The following is a 21,225-nucleotide window of genomic DNA, read 5'->3' as shown; positions in this document are numbered from 1 at the left end:
ACCTGCTAGCAAGTTATCAGTCAACCTCATTAGCATATGGAGTGAGAGCTTCCATGTGCAGACAGCTCTGTGCAGGGCTAGTTGGAAAATTTCCATCAAAATGGAATTTTGACCCAAAAAGAGTAAAAAAATCATGAATATGTTCACAATATTTACCCCTGTTTTCCAGCCAGTTGTGAAGATTTCTGCAAAGAACAGATCCAGCCTCTATTAAGTTCTATATGTCCTATGCTCATCTGAGGCAAGCAAATAGTCTTCGGTTTGGGGAAATATGCAGAAAAGAGGGTATAGGGAATACTGCAAATACCCTTATCTGTTTTTCTAAGGCAAGAATTCTAAAGTGTCATGTCCCTAAGGGTGACCATTGAAGTGTGTGGATTTGGGTGGGAACTATAATAAAGAAAGACTTAAAAAAGAACCCCAAAATGTCTCTTTCTTTGTATACCACATTCAAGCAACAGATTCTTTGTAACTCAGTCTGATTATTATAAATGGTATTTATTTTCAAATGGCTTGAGGAAAAACGGATGCCTATAGTTATTAATAATCTGTGGCATTATGAATACACAAATTCAAAATGATCAGAGACGATTGTGTATTGAATTCTTCTTGACATTTGTGGTAGCACACAGTGCATCAGTTTATATAATAATTTTGTCAGTTCTATATCTATATAATCTAATCTATCTATATAAAATGACAATTCTCAATTTGTCATGATAGTACCTGTAGGGATGTAAAACTTGGAGGAGTTTCCTTGCTCTTTTGCCACCCCTGTCCATCTTGTACATTTTACCACAGGACAGGATGCTCAAACTTTGTTATATAGTAGTGGTTGTCAATAAAGTGTGAAGATTCCTTCACTCTCATCACATGTCAAATCTTTTTCCCCACTAACTAATATCTATTGAAAATGTTCAATACAGAGTTACCTGTTTACTTGCTGTAAACAACAGGTAAGAAACAATTGCTGACAGTGGAGCTTGTTGTAAGATTGGCAAATATAATTTTAAACAAGTTATAGGGACTGTTAAAATGCTTTATGGATTATAAACTACACCGAGTGCATCAGCGTGGGACATGAAAAACTGTCCTGGTTAAAGGCACTTGCTAAGAATGGAATTATAATGATTTTCTGTACTTATCTTGCAGAACACTGTATAAAGTAATAACAATAATTTATAAAGTCATGTACTAAACTAATTTTAATTATGATAATTTGTAACGATATAGACAGGATCCCTGGAACAGTTACAAGTTTTCAGAGAAACTAAGGATTAGAATATTGAAATATTTTACAATACATTTTAAAGAATGTTTACCAGTTTCATAATATGAGTATTGTGTTGAAACATAAATAATGCATAGAGGAAATGCAGGAAATGGTTTTATCATCTCATGAAACTTTTTAGGATCATAACATTTTTCACATTTTACATTGGGATGAAACTGAGACTTTTCAAAGATTGCAATGAAAAATGAGAGAAAGCAACACCCTAGAATAGCAAGCTCTCTCTCACTCTCTCTCTCTCTCTCTCTCTCTCTCTCTCGGTCTCTGGTTTTGATGAAAATTCTATCCTGGACCTGAGGAACATTTCCTGTTGAAAGTTGTGTTGACACTAGCACTTTCCCACAGAAAGTTTTCATAATGACAAATCTCTTTTTTCCAGAAGACAAAGCAAAACAAACAACAACAAAATGTTTTGTCAAAAACGTCATGACCAGGTTTACCTAAGTGCTCTCATCTCTAGTAAATTAATGTGCTATAGTTAGAATTTGTCACCGTTCACTCTGGTATAAACCTGATGCTCAAACTGGAACCTGCTTCCGATTTACATTCCATTCTTAGTAAGCACCTTCTCTTTGCGGATACAGACTAACACGGCTGCGACTCTGAAACCTTTCTTAGAAGGTGTCTCTTGAGATTAAAAGAGGAAACATGGTAGATGACATCTACATGAATTTCTGGGTGACTTAGTCCTCAAACTCTTTGGGACTATTTTTCCCCAAAAAACTCTTGTCGTTATTGATAACAGACCTGGACAGGGTTTACAGAGCTATTTTGGGGCCAAATTCTTCCTTATTCAAGTAGTTCTATTAACTTCAATGGATTATTCACATAAATAAAACAAGCAGGATTCAGCTCTTTAAGAATGAACTTTCCCCCTCCCCAGGGGAGCATTTTGACCTTTTTCTTTTGTACCATCTGTATTGTAGTCACTGAAGTCAGTGCAGTTCTGACCTCTTCATGTGGCAGTGGGTTAACCTTTTGCAATCCTGACCCATATCAGTTGACTGAGGTCGATGAAGTGTTAGTACCTGTTAATAACTATTAACCCTACTAGTCCTTCACTTTCTGTACACTTGATTTATATATCAACTTTTCATTAGAATCTTAACAAAATTCATGTTGAATTCTAAGGCACAGAACTCTGGCTCTTGACTGATAAGTAACCCTATTCAGGAATTCTATGTGTTACTGTATTTATTGATCTTGGGCACCTCTATGTCCATAGAATGCCAGATAGTCTGGGAAACCATTCCTTTTTTATATATAGCATACATAAGCATATGTAAACCTGGGAAATTGAGAAGGGATAATTGATACAGCAGATGGGAAAGAATAATTATGTGGGAAGAAAGAACCAGTGAAATATATTACCTTGTTTCTCCTCTCAGCCGTAAATAACTGTGCTTTTGCACATAAATCAGGTAAACTGTGAATGTATAGAAATGACAGCAAAACATGTTTCTTTTGGAAAAAGAGGTTTTCTTTGTTTGAAACCCCTATATAATGAAACTGGTGTGGGAACTTAGTTGAGAATGAAATCTGCCACGTCTCTCCAGATACAGTGAAGGAGAGAGCCAGAGCCCGAGCCAGCTCTTGTTCTGACAACAAAGGGCTGCAATGCATCTATTCTTCCTGTACTCTGTATCATGCTGCACTAATATCTGACTGATATTTTGATAAAATAATTCCAATTGAGTCATAATTAACTCAGACACACAACAGAAGTAAAGGTCAGTCCTTTATCTGGACTCTTGTGTGTCACATCTTTATTACAAGATGATAGAAGAACATGAAATCTGTGGCAGAAATGGAGCAAATGAAGCCACCTGAATCCCTCACATTCCTGGAAGGGAACTTCACAGGGGGTTAGAGTAAGTGGGAGTAAATGGTATTGAGGAGAAACCAGAGAGGCTGAAATCCTCCACAATGTTATATGTGACAGATCCAGAGCCATTGGAGGACTACTATACTCTCCAGTGGGAACATAAAGGGGACTGAAAACTGCCATACAAAGTCACTTGAAAATTTTCAAGAAAACCATGAAGGAATGACAATGGGGAAGGCACAATTTCCTTAAAAGAAACAAGCTGCCAGGTGAGACTATTAGCCATTCTGTTACAGACCTAAGCTAAATAATATAAATCTGAACAGTTAACAGATGGATTAACAAGAGACACATTCTGTATGATATAACTGATACGATATACAGCTGAAAGCAAGTTTGTTTGAGAAATTGGCTTGACTTTAAAAGACCAGTAGATATGTGCAACGTTAGTTTAAAGTCCACTTCCCAAATGGAAGTTTTAGCTAGCAGACAAAGAACTGAAATACATCTCATTATGAACGCACACTGAGTCAAAAAGACAAAATGCAGGGGTAAATGAATGACAGAGAACAGATTTGTTTGTAATAAATTTGGAGGCAAACTCAAACAATGCAATTGTCCAGTGCAAGGAGCATAGTGTCATGATTACAATAAAAGTAACCACTTTTCAGAAACATGTCATTTTCAGTATCCTTAATGAATATACATACAGTTGGAGAATGAAGCACTGATGATGGGTCTCTTAGTAAAAGTAATAAGCAAGTTGCTTCACTGAAAATAAATGAACTAGAAGTGAATAGTGGAGCAGAGTATTCACAGCAAGGGTATAAAGAAAATGACCGTCCAATGTTAAAATCGAAAACCATGTTTATTTATTTCATGTAGCGAGTACAATTAATAGTCTGTAGTTGTAGCTTCTATTTGATATATATCATATATGCATTTGTTTTGGGAAGATGTAACACTAGCTACTAGCATACTGACTTCTGTAATGTGACAGGGGTATTAGCTGTTTGTAACCCTGATCTAGGCGAAGAAAGAAAGTTTAGTCTCATTATAGCTCTCTTGTGTGTCACACTTTTATTACAGCAATATTTTCTAAAGGATGAAATTCTTGGGAAAGAGCCAAAAGGGAGACTTAAGGTTTTTTCACTGTAAGAGCAGATTGTTCTGAAGTCTGCCAATTTTCTTTCTTTCTTTCTTCTCCCCACCCCCTGTTTTTTATTGAGCCAACTCTTATTCTAGAGTGATTTTTTACTCAGAGTATCCCAAAAACCTCACTCAAACCAATAATCATGTGTTGATAGGTGAAATTAGTTTCAGAATTCTAATGAAGCTCAGCAGCTGGGAGATAGACAGCTCATCTGAAGATTAAATGAGAAAAATTGCCACTTTTGCTGGTTCCTTTAGAAACTCATTTACATTCTGTCAGCTTCCATTAGGAATAGGAACTGCGAATATTGAGGAAAATATGCATGAATTCTGCAGTGAGCTGGCCAATCAGAATCAGTTCCTTCTTGCTCACAAAGCTGCCAGAAGACTTTATGTAAGTTATACCTTCTGGAAATGGTAGCTGATAATCTGCTTGCTTTGAATTGTCACCTAACATTCTGAATTTAATACAATCCAAAGAACTTCTACACAATACAAGGCAAACAGAGGATAATATTTAATCTCCAGGTTACAGGGATGATGTTGTTGGGGCCCTGGACAGAATTCTCTGTCCCATGTCAGGAAAATAGGCGTATGTGTGTGCACACAAACACACAGACATACACACAATTAAAACCTCTGCCAAAAACTGTGTTCATGCAATATTAAGGTTTCAGTTTAAAATTTAAAATAACACAAAGCCATGAAAGGAAAAAATTCCAGTTCCAGCAGCAGCTTTAATTCAACTGTGTTGCACATCCTCCATGCATTATGGTATATTTTTAGCCCCTGATCCTGCAAATGGCTGTCTCTGAGGTCTGCCCGCCTGCTGTTATTTGTAGGATTGAGGTTTAAATAGTTCAGAGGTTAGTTCAATTCCCATTGACTTCTTTGGAATCCTTTCTGTTGACTTCAGGCAGAGTTGAATCAAGCAGATGAGAGCAATTTGTTAAGTAGAACCAGGTGAATTTTTTTTAACAAATTTTTTTTTGCCCCCAAAAAGTGCATTTTGGGGGATCTGTAACTATTTGCTGGATTTCAATTTGGCAGATTGCTTCAGGTAGGAAAAAGGTTTAAAAAGAGTCAAGATATTTTATTTTTACTTTTCTATTCAAAATGGCATGTTGATTTTAAATTTGGCCCATTTAATGCCCTCCTCCCCACCCAACTCGGTCAAAAGGGTGAAAACACCTGAAACAGCCTAACTGAAATTAAAAACTTGGAGAAAAAAATCATTTCTCATTGACCAAAACATTTTGGTGGATTCTAAACTACAAATTTTATGCTGTATTGCTGCAAATTATTTCCATTTAATGTAATTTAAATAAAGAAGTTAAAATTGTCAATAATGATGTAGAAAAGGCAGAAATGTTCAACAAATATTTATATGCTGTATTTGGAAAGAAGCTCGTTGACATAGTCACAGCTTCCAATGATAATTAAATACGTTTCCCCCTCAGCAGTAACTAAGAAGGATGTTAAATAGCAGCAATAAATGTTAAACATTTTGAAATCTGTGGGACTGGATGACTTCTGTACAAGAGTTTCAAAAGAATTGGCCATAGAACCAGCGATGTTGATTTTTCTTAACAAATATTACTGATAGATCTCAAAAGGTAATTGTAAATAAGGAATTATTGGTCTGGAGATGACACAACAATTGTTCAAGTGTTAAATAATAAGAAAAGGTGAGTTCTACAAAGCAATCTGGTTTCCTTGCTAAGGTGAGGGGGACTGTACACTGGGAAGAAGTGACTCTGAAAAGGACTTAGGGCTCATGACAGCTCACCAACTCAATCCTGGCTCCTAGTGTGATGCAATTCTGTGGATAAGCAAGGGAATATCAAGTAGTAGTAGGGAGATGGTATTACCTCCGTATACGGGACTGGTGAGACCAATATTGGAATACTGTGTTCAGTTCTGGGGGCAGATTATCAGATGGTGTAAAAGAATTTACATCAGCTGAATATCTGGTCCCTGGTGTCCATACGTCTAAAGAGTGTTGGAAAACTGGGAAGGATTCTGAAAAGAGCTACAAGAAAGACTGAGATTTGGAAAATCTGCCTTACAGTAGTAGACACAGAAAACTCAATCTATTCAGCTTATCAAAAAAGAATGTTAAGAGGTGTCTTGATCACAACTGATATACATGTGGGAAATGTTTTGATAGTAGAGGCCTTTTTATTCTAACATAGAAAGGCATAATAAGATCCAATGGCTGGAAGCTGAAGCTAGATGAATTCAGGTTAGAGAGAAGATGCATATTTTAAAAAGTGAAGTTAATTAAACATTGAAACAATATACCAAAGGTAGTAGTGGATTCTTCATCATCTGAAGTCTTTAAATCAAGACTGGATGAATCTTTGTAAAAAAATATACTCTATTTCAATCACCAGATATGGGCTTGACTCAAGAATTACTGGTTGAAATTTTATGGCCTGTGTTATACAGGATGTCAGTTCAGATGAACCTCAGGATCTTTTCTGGCCTTAAGGTTTATAAATTTGTTTAAAGAAAATAAATGCCAATAAATGTTTGAACACACACTAAAATATTTCTATTTTGTGTGTGTGGGGGGGTGTAAATATGTGGGATTAATACATAGGATGGCACTGTTTGATTTGAAAATTGTATTGGTTTGGGATGAACTGAATGAGTCATTCATGACTTGCAAGTCAAGAGCAGTGTGATGCTCCCAAATTCACGCTGATAAAACGTCACATATTCTATATCCATACATATGTGTTTATGCATAACATAACTTTAGATAATTTGATAAAACAATCAATCTATAGTTCAAAAAGTTAGATTGCTTATATCGAATTTGGTCTTTCCATTTGTTTTTAACTTGTTACTGTTTTTCTCTCTGTTTAGATGTAGCAAGGAAAGACATAATTAAGTTGGTCACCAGAGTTAAGAGCTGACACTGGTGCTAATTATTCTTTAAAATTAGCATAGAAATGTTCTTTTAGAAGATTAAAGTCATTGGTAGGTCTTCAGTTTTTGAATGTCACCCCAAGCGATGGGTAATAAATAACACCAATAGGCTTTTTTTGTTGGTTTGCTTTCTTGTTTGACACATGTAATGGGGTGCTTGAGATGCAAAAGCTGTAAATTCATTGATTTTTGCTTGTCTTTGATTTATAAAGAAGGCATTTACATAGATAAACATGATCTATTTGCATTGTTGGCACGTCTCACTTTTCGCTGGCACTCCTATGCTATAAAGCTTTCTTCATAAATTTCCATATAGGTCAGTGACCTATATAACAGCTCTGTACTGTAAGCACTTTTACAGTCTATAAAATGCATTACATATTAGAAATATTATCTCTACACAGCAAACTATCTGTTAATGAATAGTTGAGTAAGTAAAATGCATGTTGAAAAATGAATAAAGATTTCATAAAGCAATTAAACTCAACATTATGTTTGTATTTCTCCATGATATTTGCATTACAAAAGAGTGTTGTGTGGTCAGAAAAGTGATATGAAGACAGATGTGTGATTACTTCAATGCATTGTTAAGAATAAACATTTATAAATATATTATCCATCTACAAAAGAGGCCAATAAGAATGTGAGAGTTAAAAGATCATTTGCACAATATAACCATTATACAGGAGAAAAATTCAGTCTGTCATAGCACAGACAGATACATTATGCTCTCTCAAATGACAACTCAGACCTGAGCTGACATAACTGCATTTCATATGGAATTATTGTTATTTAACATTTATATCAAGGTAGTGCCTGGGCCTCATTTTGCCAGGTGCTGCATTGAGATATAGAAAATTAAGGAATGCATCCGATGAAGTGAGCTGTAGCTCACGAAAGCTCATGCTCAAATAAATTGGTTAGTCGCTAAGGTGCCACAAGTACTCCTTTTCTTTTTGAGAAAATTCCAAGTATTCACTTCTGTGAAAAGAGTGAAAGAGAGGAACAGAGAGATGGAGGAAAGAAAGCCTGTAAGAAGACTGTGCAACAGAAAATGATTATAGCCCTAGGGCAACTGGCATGATTCGTATGGGTCAGGTGTAGAACTATTTGGAAAAATCCCAGTGAATCATTGTTTTGTCAGAATTTGCCAATTTGGCAAAAATCAGAATGTTTTGTGGAGATGGCCTGATTCCACCGAAGTTCTGATGGAACACCTGCCTGGCCTGGCCCTGATCCTTGGCCTCCAGGGTTCATGGCTCTGGGGCAAATCTGCTACATGGACTGCCCTGGGGCCAGAGACAAGAGGGATTCCAGGGTCCAGGGCATGAGCAAGGCAGACTGCCCCAGAGTTGGGCCTGCATTCCATTTCATGGACAATTTTGAAACTTTTACTTTACATTCCTAATAGGAATTAACCAAATTCTGAAATATAAAAATCCCCTGTGAAGCTGAATTACCTTTCTCTGCACAGCTATAGGTAGGTGTGAAGGATGAAGTGGCAGGAGCAGCAATGATGTATGCTCACTATCTCAAGGGCCTTCTACAATTGTTGTGATAGTTCTGGTCTCAGTTCAAACAATGAGGAATAGAATGAGAATCTTGGCAATTGGAAAAGAAGCTATAAAGGTAGTATAAATGGTAGTTTCCCTAGAACAGTGGTTCTCAACTTTTTCAGGATGCAGAGTAACAGCCGTGTTAGTCTGTATTCGCAAAAAGAAAAGGAGTACTTGTGGCACCTTAGAGACTAACCAATTTATTTGAGCATAAGCTTTCGTGAGCTACAGCTCACTTCATCGGATGCATACTGTGGAAACTGCAGAAGACATTATATACACAGAGACCATGAAACAATACCTCCTCCCACCCCACTCTCCTGCTGGTAATAGCTTATCTAAAGTGATCACTCTCCTTACAATGTGTATGATAATCAAGTTGGGCCATTTCCAGCACAAATCCAGGTTTTCTCACCCTCCGCCCCCCCCCCCCCACACAAAAACTCACTCTCCTGCTGGTAATAGCTTATCCAAAGTGACCACTCTCCCTACAATGTGCATGATAATCAAGGTGCGCCATTTCCAGCACAAATCCAGGTTTTTCTCACCCCCCCCCCACACACAAACTCACTCTCCTGCTGGTAATAGCTCATCCAAACTGACCACTCTCCTTACAATGTGTATGATAATCAAGGTGGGCCATTTCCAGCATAAATCCAAGTTTAACCAGAACGTCGAGGGGGTAGGAAAAAGCAAGGGGAAATAGGCTACCTTGCATAATGACTTAGCCACTCCCAGTCTCTATTTAAGCCTAAATTAATAGTATCCAATTTGCAAATGAATTCCAATTCAGCAGTTTCTCGCTGGAGTCTGGATTTGAAGTTTTTTTGTTTTAAGATAGCGACCTTCATGTCTGTAATTGCGTGACCAGAGAGATTGAAGTGTTCTCCGACTGGTTTATGAATGTTATAATTCTTGACATCTGATTTGTGTCCATTTATTCTTTTACGTAGAGACTGTCCAGTTTGACCAATGTACATGGCAGAGGGGCATTGCTGGCACATGATGGCATATATCACATTGGTGGATGTGCAGGTGAACGAGCCTCTGATAGTGTGGCTGATGTTATTAGGCCCTGTGATGGTGTCCCCTGAAAAGATATGTGGGCTCAGTTGGCAACGGGCTTTGTTGCAAGGATCGGTTCCTGGGTTAGTGGTTCTGTTGTGTGGTATGTGGTTGCTGGTGAGTATTTGCTTCACGTTGGGGGGCTGTCTGTCGGCAAGGACTGGCCTGTCCCAGGATTTGTGAGAGTGTTGGGTCATCCTTTAATAATGCGTTGGAGGGGTTTTAGTTGGGGGCTGAAGGTGACGGCTAGTGGCGTTCTGTTATTTTCTTTGTTAGGCCTGTCCTGTAGTAGGTGACTTCTGGGAACTCTTCTGGCTCTATCAATCTGTTTCTTCACTTCCGCAGGTGGGTATTGTAGTTGTAAGAATGCTTGATAGAGATCTTGTAGGTGTTTGTCTCTGTCTGAGGGGTTGGAGCAAATGCGGTTGTATCATAGAGCTTGGCTGTAAATGATGGATTGTGTGGTGTGGTCAGGGTGAAAGCTGGAGGCATGTAGGTAGGAATAGCGGTCAGTAGGTTTCTGGTATAGGGTGGTGTTTATGTGACCACTGTTTATTAGCACTGTAGTGTCCAGGAAGTGGATCTCTTGTGTGGACTGGACCAGGCTGAGGTTGATGGTGGGATGGAAATTGTTGAAACCAGCAGGAGAGTGAGTTTGTGTGTGTGTGTTTTTGGGGGGGGGGGGGGAAACCTGGATTTATGCTGGAAATGGCCCACCTTGATTTTCATACACATTGTAAGGAGAGTGGTCACTTTGGATAAGCTATTACCAGCAGGAGAGTGAGTTTGTATGTGTGGTTTTTGGAAAAAAAGGGGGGGAGGGTGAGAAAACCTGGATTTGTGCTGGAAATGGCCCACCTTGATTATCATACACATTGTAAAGAGAGTGGTCACTTTGGATGGGCTATTACCAGCAGGAGAGTGAGTTTGTGTGTGTGTGTGGGGGGGGGGGGGTGGAGGGTGAGAAAACCTGGATTTGTGCTGGAAATGGCCCAACTTGATTATCATACACATTGTAAGGAGAGTGATCACTTTGGATAAGCTATTACCAGCAGGACAGTGGGGTGGGAGGAGGTATTGTTTCATGGTCTCTGTGTATATAATGTCTTCTGCAGTTTCCACAGTATGCATCCAATGAAGTGAGCTGTAGCTCACGAAAGCTTATGCTCAAATAAATTGGTTAGTCTCTAAGGTGCCAAAATTTCTCCTTTTCTTTTTTCAGGATGGTGATTCCTTATTCACAGGACCCTGTATAAAGCTCAATTTTTTATTTTATATTTTTTAAAGAAAATTCAGAACAGTATAAACAGTACTGAATTTCTCAGAGTTTGCCTGGAATGAATTTTACAACTAAATTTAGTCAGTCTCAAGGACAGAATGAATTTCACAAGTAATGTTATTCGTTTTAAAGGATGGAATTAACTTTACTACTAAGCATAATCAATTTTGACTAATACTTGTAAAACTCATTCCACCCTTGAAATGGATTAAATTTCCTTGTAAAATTCATTCTGTCCTGGAAATTGACAAGCTACGGTAATATTTGTATTAAAGACTTTGTTGTAGACATTTTCCTTTAAAATAAAAATATTTTTAAAATGACAGTTTGGGAGCATTTTCATGATTTTTGCACTCTCCATGAAGTCATGATTTTCACAGGGTCAAAACTTTTGTGAGTTCAATCCATTTGCTATAAAAGAAAGAGTTAAAAAATTGATAAAAATGATCATCTCACATAATTTATTTGTTTGTGTGTGTTTTGAAAAGTTGATAGAGAATATTTGAGCTTGAATGGTAAGCGTGTGCAGGAAGAGGGGGAACAAGATTTTCTTTAATTTAGATTATAGTAAAATTTGCAATGCCATGAAGCTCCTCTGCTAGCCTTTTGTGACCCCCCCATAAAGGTTGTGACCCATCAGTTGAGAAACACCACCCTATAGAGAAGGGATGAGTACCTCTCTGCAATAGCATTTCTTAGAAGGTATAGAGACAATCCTCATTTGGATGGCTGAGGTGATAAAAAGTATAAAATGGTATTAGCATGGGCAATATAGGAACACCATTCCTCTTCCCACTGTTTTCTAAGACTTGTAATGGGATTGAGAGGTTTGTGTTTGCAGAAACCATACTGATTAAACCCTACTGAGCTATAGTTATACAAGGGTTGTACTGCTCAGTCCTTAATTAGATTCTCAACTAGTTTCCCTGGAGGAGCAGTGAAGCTCACTGGTCTGTAATTCCCAGGATCATCTATGGCTTTTTTTTTTTTTTAGACCAAAGATAGCAACTTTCCAATCTTTGGGAACGGTGTCTGGTTGATTGCATATCTTCATCGTTATCTCTGCTATTTCACACTTCATTTCCTTCAGAACTCTCGCATCAGCACCATCTGGTCCTAGTGATTTACTGCCCTTGAGTTTCTCAAGTTGCTCAATAACATCATTCTTAGAGACTTCAGCCTTTCTTAAGGCCACATGTTAATTTGTCATGAAAGTTATCTTTGGATCAAGAATTTTCCCATTGTCCTTCATGGTAAAAATGGATGCACAAACTTGTATTTATTTTTTTGACTCCCTAAATTATCCTCTTTAATTGCTCTCTTCATTACTTGGTGTCAGGATTCCTTCCCCACTCTGAACTCTAGGGTACAGATGTGGGGACCCGCATGAAAGACCCCTTAAGCTTATTCTTACCAGATTAGGTTAAAAACTTCCCCAAGATACAAACTTTGCCTTGTCCTTGAACAGTATGCTGCCACCACCAAGCATTTTAAATAAAGAACAGGGAAAGAGACCACTTGGAGATGTCTTCCCCCAAAAATATCCCTGCAAGCCCTACACACCCCCTTCCTGGGGAGGCTTGAGAATTATATCCTAACCAATTGGTTACAAAATCATCAAAGACCCAAACCCCTGGATCTTGGAACAATGCAAAAATCAGTCAGGTTCTTAAAAGAAGGGTTTTATTAAAAAAAAAGAAAGGTTAAAAATAATCTCTGTAAAATCAGGATGGAAAATACTTTACAGGATATTCAGATTCAAAACACAGAGGATCCCCCTCTGGGCAAAACCCTAAAGTTACAGAAAAGAGGAATAAACCTCCCTCTTAACACAGGGAAAATTCACATAAAATAAAAGAGAAATTAATCCGCCTTGCCTGGCTTACCTATACTGGTTGCAATATTGGAGACTTGGATTAGGATGGGTTGGAGAAGATGGTTTTCTGTCTGGCCTCTCTCAGTCCCAAGACAGAACAACCACGTAAACCAAGAGCACGAACAAAAGCCTTCCCCTCCCTCCCCCACAAGATTTGAAAGTATCTTGTTCCCTTATTAGTCCTTTGGGTCAGGTGCCAGCCAGGTTAGCTGAGCTTCTTAACCCTTTACAGGTAACAGGATGTTGTCTCTGGCCAGGAGGGATTTTTATAGCACTGTATACAGAAAGGTGGTTACCCTTCCCTTTATATTTATGACGCTTGGTGATCTAAAGTGTCTATAACTTGAACTGTTGCATATTCTCTCTCCTAAAAAATGCCTTACGTGTTTCCCAGACCTCAAAGATGTTTTGATGATTTGACTCAAAGCTATCCCCCTATTTATTATCTTTCCCAGCATCACTTACTGCTCATCACAGAGTTTGTTTTATTCATTGTGAAATTTAAGGGGAAGTTTGTAAAGTTAAGTTTATAGTAATGTTTGGTTGTATTACATTGGTCAGCAGCCAAAGAGCCTCAGTGAGGGGAGTGACACTCCAGAAATATTATTAAGAAAAATAATATTCATAGGCCCTGTTTTCCCCTTGAGATCCATGCTCTTAGCATGCCTCTATGTATGTATATTCCCTCTCAGGGGTCAGCCACCACTGGCCCCGGATCTTCCACACGGTGCCAGCATGGGGCATGAAGTGCGCATTGTTGTGCCCTCCCATACTACAAACTCCTGTGGTAAATCCTCAAAAAAAACCCACAATCCCAAACTGTATTAACTTTGTGCTGAGCACCTCTCTTCTGCAGAACCCAATTAGGTTCTAGGGCAATGCCTCTATGACACTTCATGGCAATGTGGTTCCATTGGAAGGGATGGCAGGGGCATCAGAACGGATCTCTGGTAGACCCCCAAAATCTGTGAGAAACTCGGTGGAGCCCTAGGATTTTAGCAGGATAGAAACTTAGATTCTTTCTTCATGTGTACGTGGGGAAAACCACATCCCCTCAATAAAAGAATCACGGACTTGTCTCTGTGAAGGGTAATCCACTCCCATGTATTTAACAGCATACTGTCTATTTGACAATGACTTGGAAACTAGCTACTTCAGAGCCTTGCCTCAAGCTTTCCAATATATTTATACTGACATCTGATCACACATGGAAAAAATACAGTTGGCTTGATTTAGTCTTGGTGAAGGTAAGGATAGTCATCATGTGCACAAAAACAATTTACTATAGAAAGCTAGCTTCCGTGTTAAACATGGACAGGCTAGCATTTCTCCATATGTTCCTATTATCTGATTGATTTTTTTACTCTTTTATTCACTGTTGTGTTACTGTCTTTAATAAGTAACTGTGGACTAGGTAAGGGGTGGACAAACTTTTTGGCCCTAGGGCCACATTGGGGTTGCAAAACTGTATGGAGGGCTGGGTAGGGAAGGCTGTGACTCCCCAAACAACCTGGCCCCCTCCCACTATCCATCCCCTCCCACTTCCTGCCCTCTGACTGCCCCCCTCAGAACCACTGACCCATCCAAACCTCCTGCTCCTTGTCCCCTGACCGTCCCCTCCTGGGGCCCCCACCCCTAACCGCCCCCCAGGACCCCACCTTCTATCCAACCCCCCCGCTTCCTGTCCCCTGACTGCCCTCCCAAGACCCCCTGCTCCTTATCCAATCCCCCGCTCCCCGCTCCCTTACCATGCCTCCCAGAGCGGCAGGAGTTCACAGCCCCGCCTCCCGGCCGGAGCCAGACACGCTGCTATGCTGCCCGGCAAGAACGGCAGGCCAGAGCACTGGTGGCATGGCATGGCGTGGCAAGCTGAGGCTGCGGGGGAAGGGCTGGGGGCAAGCCTCCCTGGCTGGGAGCTCAAGGGCCGGACAGGACGGTCCCGCGGGCCGGATGTGGCCCGCAGGCCGTAGTTTGCCCACCTCTGGACTAGATCCTGCAAATACTTACACGCACAAGTGACTTTATACACATGCAGAGTCCTATTCAAATTAAAAGGACTACTGAAATGTGTGTAAGGTTATTCATTTAGACATGTATTAGAATAAAGCCTAAGATGCCTACTCATGCACTAGGACCCCATTGTGCCAGGGACTATACAAATACAGAGCAAAACCATGGTCCCTCTGCCAAGAAATTACAATCTAAGTGCAGGACAAGAGAACAGATGAAGACAGACAGACAGATGTGTGAGTACAAGGAAACAATGAGACAATATTTGTGAGCATATAAGGCAGCTGCCTTATGTTTGGGGGACTGAGGGTCTATGTATGCATCGATCAGCTGAGTTTGAATTTTAATAGTGGAATGGCATGCAAAAGTGAATCAATTTCTTAAATGGAATTGGAGTCAGTATTGAGTATTTCCATATTTTTGAAAATGTAATTTGACGTGGTAATACAAGGTAACCAATGAAGAATTGTAAATCTATTCTTGCTTTTTATAACTTGAAGAATCATATTTTTACAATAAAATTATTTAAAAAGTCAGTTAATATTACTGACTTATTGTTATTTATTAAAATGTACCTACATTGGTTTTTAAGTATACACTGAGATAATCTTCACTGTACAGACAGGTGTGAACTAAAAGGTCCTAGTTCACCTTAATGTAGTTCTCTTTAAACAGGACCATACTAATGTGAATTAGGTACCTGTTACTTTGTGCTTGCAGTGTCCACACACAGGGGAGTTACAACGCAGGACTTTGGACCACACTGCTATTCGTACTCCCATAGTCTGCACTGTGAGGCAGTGTAGACATAGCCATAGATTCACAGGGCCTGATCCTAATTCTACTGATGTCAATAGGAGTGAAGCTGTAGACTTAAATGGGAGCAGGTACAAGCCTGTAGAAAGTGTAGATGGAAAATACCTTTTAGGTTAGTTCATCCTTCTGCCTGTATGGAATTGTTCCCTGCAGACTTGAATGATTTCAATAATTGGAACATGTAAAGTGCAGTTCCAGTTAGTGAATCATTGCTTATTCTATTCTGTATAGGTTCTTCCACTGCCCTCATTACTGTAGCATCTGAATGCCTTCCAGTAGTACATTAAGCAACTTGACTAATATCTGTCATATGTGATTCATTCTCTCTCTCTCTCCCCAGAGTGAAAATTTTGTGTGCAGTGGACTGTTTTATTTTTGTAAGGTGTTTTAAATGTATTTACTGCTGTATGTTTATATTGGAGAAGGTAGGTCAAAGAAGTATGCCTTGCACTTGGAATGGAAGGTGATGAGGTTTGGGATGGCCCTTACATCCTGAGGGAGTTAATTTCATACTCTCAAAGCAGCTCTCAAAAAGATGTGTCTCCTGAACCAACATGCTTTATCTTTGTGGTAGACAGTCCTGCAGAATGAAGTTGTTGACCATAGTCTTCATGGTGGAGCTTTAGGTGATCTTTTAGATACGCTGGGTCCTGACCATTGAACACCTTGAACTTGACTCTCTAGTCTATGGGAAGACAGCACAGAGTGTGGAGGACAGCTTAAATGTGCTCACAGTATCCCATGTTTCCAAGTAGACACACTGTATTGTTTGGAGCTAGTTGGAGTTTCCTAAGGGCTGATGATATAGTGCCCCGATATATTGCACTGCTCTAGTTCAGACAGAAGGTGATGAAGGTGTATAAAACCAAGGCCAGGTCATGTGTACCTTCAGCCAAAGGCAAGAGCATTGTGGGTGATAACCCCTCAAAGTATTTTCCTCTGCCCATCAGCATCACCTCTGTCTTACCTTGAAATTGTTCTATAAAAAAAGGTATGTCTATAAAAGACATCCCCTATATTTATAATATCTGGTGGGGATTATATGTTTTTAAATCTTGCCCCTGCTTCCATGGCCAGATGGAATACCTAGGCAGTGGAGCCAGGGTGGTGCTGTCATGCAAGGAATTGTAGTATATCTAACTGCTCAGTGTAAGTTATGTGCTTCTCTCTTTGCCCGATCAACAAAGGATGTGAATATGTTACAGGAATCAGCTACCAATCCTGGTTCTTCAGCTGAAGCTGTGGAGACTGATTCTTTTATTTCTAGAGGTCCCCAGTTGAATCCATGATGTATCAGTTAAGATAGCCACCATGACAGAAGCAAGGATTTTGCCAGGACTCATGGTGAGGGCGGACTCTGGACACCATACAAAGCGCTTCTCCTTGAGTGTTTCCTACGTGAAACTGCACAGGGAAGCAGAGAGGGCTGGGCAAGGACTGGAGTTGGATGGAGATGGAAGATTTTCTAGAGCACCTGTTTCTCTCCCTGTGGGGAGACACATGCAGGGCTGAAAGGCTACTACTCTGTTGTGCCACTGTGACAGAAAACACATTGTCCACACCCTACACACTATTGTAATAATCTTTATATAAGATAAGGTTGTAAGGTATCATTTGAAAACTCATAATCTGCTCATCCTTACTGTCCTGATAAAATGTGTGTGGCAACATTGTATGTGAAATGATAAGATTCCACTGTATAGTATTAGTAATATATGTTCCAAACTGAGGTTGGCAAACAGGTGACTATCTCAAACAAAGGAATGTATGCTCTGCTTAATTTGCATCAAAGCAATAAAGAGAGTAATCAAGTAGGAAGGGTAGACAAAGAAACCTCAAACAGGTTTGGAAAAGCAGCAGGGAACATCCTTTCCTACAGACTCTCTGTCTTCTGAATCTCAGCTGGAAATGTTTTCCAAGACACTACAAAAATGAGGGACAATACCCCAAGGCACTCCTCCTCTCTCTCTCCCTTTCTCTCTCTGCCCATCAGTACACTGCACCAGAAGGAACAAATGAAGCAGCCAGTGAACTGAGGAAGGAGTCCTCACATAAGATGTTTGGTCAGTAAGACTGCTGAGAGCATGAGTTGAGAAAACCTTCGCTTGAATCTGATAGTTTGTTAAGCTAGGCTCCAGTAGCGTTTTAACTTTATTTTCTTGCGGCCATTTCTGACTTTTATGCCTCATTACTTGTACTCGCTTAAAATATCTCTTTGTAGTTAATACATTAATTTTATTGTTTTATCTAATCCAGTGTGTTTAAACTGACGAGTCTGTGAAACTCCATTTGGGGTAACCAGGTATATGTATATTTTTTCTGTTAAGGAAATACAGAAATTATATGAATTTGTATTGTCTCGGAGAGAGCTGGGCAATACAAGACATACATTTCTGGGGGGAAATCTAAGGTTGGGAGTGTGTTGGAGTCACCCTGCAGTATAACCTAAGAGCCAAGGTGTGGCTGGGTGGCTGTAGCAAACACACAGACGTAGCTGGGAGTGTCTTGCCTATTGGAGGCTGTTTGTGACCAGTCCAGGCTGGTGGCTACATCAGCGAGACATTATAAAGGGGAGGGGTGACACAATTATTAACTAGTCTGGATTGTACCCTGGGTATATCACAGCCACCAAAGATCACCAGACAGACAGTGCTGCAGCCATGGGAGCTGCTGATCACAGAGCAGGTGAAAGCCAGTGCTGTCATATCGAAGCAGAGATGCGGATTGTAGACTAAGATTCATGATGGGAAGACAGCAGCTGCTGGTAACCAACAGGGGTGGTCCAGAGCTAGGCAAGGCTGAAGTAATTATAGGAATATAGAACATAGAAAATTTAGTGACGTCTGTTCCTTCTTCCTGCAGTTGTACTGAGCCAGCCTTGTCAGGAGCAGCTCCGTCTCACCGAACTTAGAAGAGAACTGCAGGAAGTGCAGAACTGCTTCCTTCCAGTACATCACTGGTTTGGCTAGGTGAATAACAGATTTTTGTTGGTTCAGTGGCTATTTTGAAAAGTAAAACAGGCTATTTTGAAAAGTAAAAAAGAATTACAGTGAATTGAAAACTAAAAAGAAATAAACTATAAAAAGAATTAATTTGTCTTTTCATATTGACAAAATTGAAATGTTTTGTTTTCGACCATTTAAAAATATTTAAGATTTTTAAAAATAAAATTCAAAATATCAACGTTTCATTTCAAAATGTTGAAATGAAACTTTTAGATTTTTTTCTGATTTTTTACTTGAAATGAACAATTCAGTGAAGTTGACTCAAATTCACAAAGTGTTTAAAAGTCCCTAAACCTTCCTTACTTATTGAAAAAAGTTTCAGATGAAAAATTTTGCCGAGCTCTAGCTAGCATTAAGGGCTAAATAAGAAAGTGCCACGTTCACCATAATTATAGCATTAATAGTATGAGATTATGTAATGTTCAATAAACTACCTACTTCTCTTGATTTCCTTCTTTAAGGAAAAAAAGCCACCCAAAAACTTTAAAGAAATAATTTTAGTAATTCTGATCAACAAGGAATATAGCAAAGTGTCAGTGCAAATTGTAAGAGTCTTTTGTTTTTTTTATTATATTACCTTAATGTTTATTTCCATGTTATTATAATACATACTTATTTTATTTACAATGTATTATTAGTTATTATATTCTTTCAGCCATTTGGATTTGGTGTTGTCATAAATATAAAGGGAAGGGTAAACCCCTTTGAAATCCCTCCTGGCTAGGGGAAAGCTCCTCTCACCTGTAAAGGGTTAAGAAGCTAAAGGTAACCTTGCTGGCACCTGACCAAAATGACCAATGAGGAGACAAGATACTTTCAAAAGCTGGGAGGAGGGAGAGAAACAAAGGGTCTGTGTCTGTCTGTGTGCTGCTCTTGCCAGAGACAGAACAGGAATGGAGTCTTAGAACTTTTAGTAAGTAATCTAGCTAGGTATGTGTTAGATTATGATTTCTTTAAATGGCTGAGAAAAGCATTGTGCTGAATAGAATAACTATTTCTGTCTGTGTATCTTTTTTGTAACTTAAGGTTTTGCCTAGAGGGGTTCTCTATGTTTTTGAATCTAATTACCCTGTAAGATATCTACCATCCTGATTTTACAGGGGGGATTTCTTTATTTCTATTTACTTCTATTTTTTATTAAAAGTCTTCTTGTAAAAACTGAATGCTTTTTCATTGTTCTCAGATCCAAGGGTTTGGGTCTGTGGTCACCTATGCAAATTGGTGAGGCTTTTTATCCAACATTTCCCAGGAAAGGGGGGGTGCAAGTGTTGGGAGGATTGTTCATTGTTCTTAAGATCCAAGGGTCTGGGTCTGTAGTCACCTAGGCAAATTGGTGAGGCTTTTTACCAAACCTTGTCCAGGAAGTGGGGTGCAAGGTTTTGGGAAGTATTTTGGGGGGACAGACGCGTCCAAACAGCTCTTCCCCAGTAACCAGTAATTGTTTGGTGGTGGTAGCGGCCATTCCAAGGATAACGGGTGTAATATTTTGTACCTTGGGGAAGTTTTGACCTAATCTGGTAAAGATAAGCTTAGGAGGTTTTTCATGCAGGTCCCCACATCTGTACCCTAGAGTTCAGAGTGGGGGAGGAACCTTGACAGGTGTCTAGTAAATTTTTTACTCTGTGTGTCACCAACATCGTTGTTAGTGTTAATCACAGAACCCTTCATCATTTTAGTAATCCCATTAGGTCATATTGTGCCATCAGTTTTATACAGGAGGCACCTTTGATTTCAGTGAGTTCAGTCAAAAAAATAATGGCACGATATGACCCAGTGATGGAGTGCAGATTTGCAAGATCACACCCTTCTTCTGCAAAGATTTTAATGGAGGCAAGATTGAGAGGCAGACTAAAACGCTGATACTTTATGATACCTCATCATAACCCTGATTAAGACAAGGGCATCACAAACATTGACCAACATGTTTGCATTGTTTGTGTTTGTTCAAGTCTCAACATGAGTGTCAGGAACTCCACAGAACAACACTGAAAATATTGTTCAACCAAGCATTGTACACAGTCTGAATTAATTGACTCGCTGAACCTGGTAAAATCTACTGAGGGGTGCAAATTAATTCTTTAAAAGAAGTTGTTTCCAGTGTACAGTAACTCCTATGCCCCACAAAAGGAAAGGGGTTAGGGTTTGATGGTACTATGACTGGGCCACTAGAATGGAGAATCCTGATCTCTAGCTTCCACATTTTGAACTGAATTTGCATTTACAAATTTGTGAGTGATGTTCAAGGGAACTTGGATTATTTTCTAAACCTTTAATCCTGCTCTAATCATGACCCAGTAAAAATGTGTCTGCATCCCCTGAGCATATAAATGAAGTGTTTTGTGTTTTTTGTTAGTTGAGAAGATTTGCTAGTTCACCAGCATAACTGTAACTATTATTTTTGAACTGTTTAAAT

General features: G+C 39.3%; 1 protein-coding gene across 7 annotated transcripts in view; it reads left to right on the top strand.

Moving 5' to 3' along the window:
* Positions 1 to 21,225, top strand: part of TAFA5 (TAFA chemokine like family member 5) — a 783,444-nt gene that overhangs the window by 624,593 nt on the left and 137,626 nt on the right. The window contains exon 4 of one of the 7 annotated variants that reach the window (XR_012666575.1): positions 18,670 to 18,776. The exons of the other annotated variants lie outside the window; for them this stretch is intronic. The gene's annotated coding sequence lies outside the window, so the exon portion shown is untranslated. The remainder of the gene's footprint in view (positions 1 to 18,669; positions 18,777 to 21,225) is intronic. 7 annotated transcript variants of the gene reach the window in all.

This window comes from Caretta caretta, chromosome 1, assembly GCF_965140235.1.
Source record: "Caretta caretta isolate rCarCar2 chromosome 1, rCarCar1.hap1, whole genome shotgun sequence".
Taxonomy (NCBI): Eukaryota; Metazoa; Chordata; order Testudines; family Cheloniidae; genus Caretta; species Caretta caretta.
The sequence above is the reverse complement of the archived record's forward strand: the minus strand, read 5'-3'. Positions and strand labels throughout refer to the sequence as shown.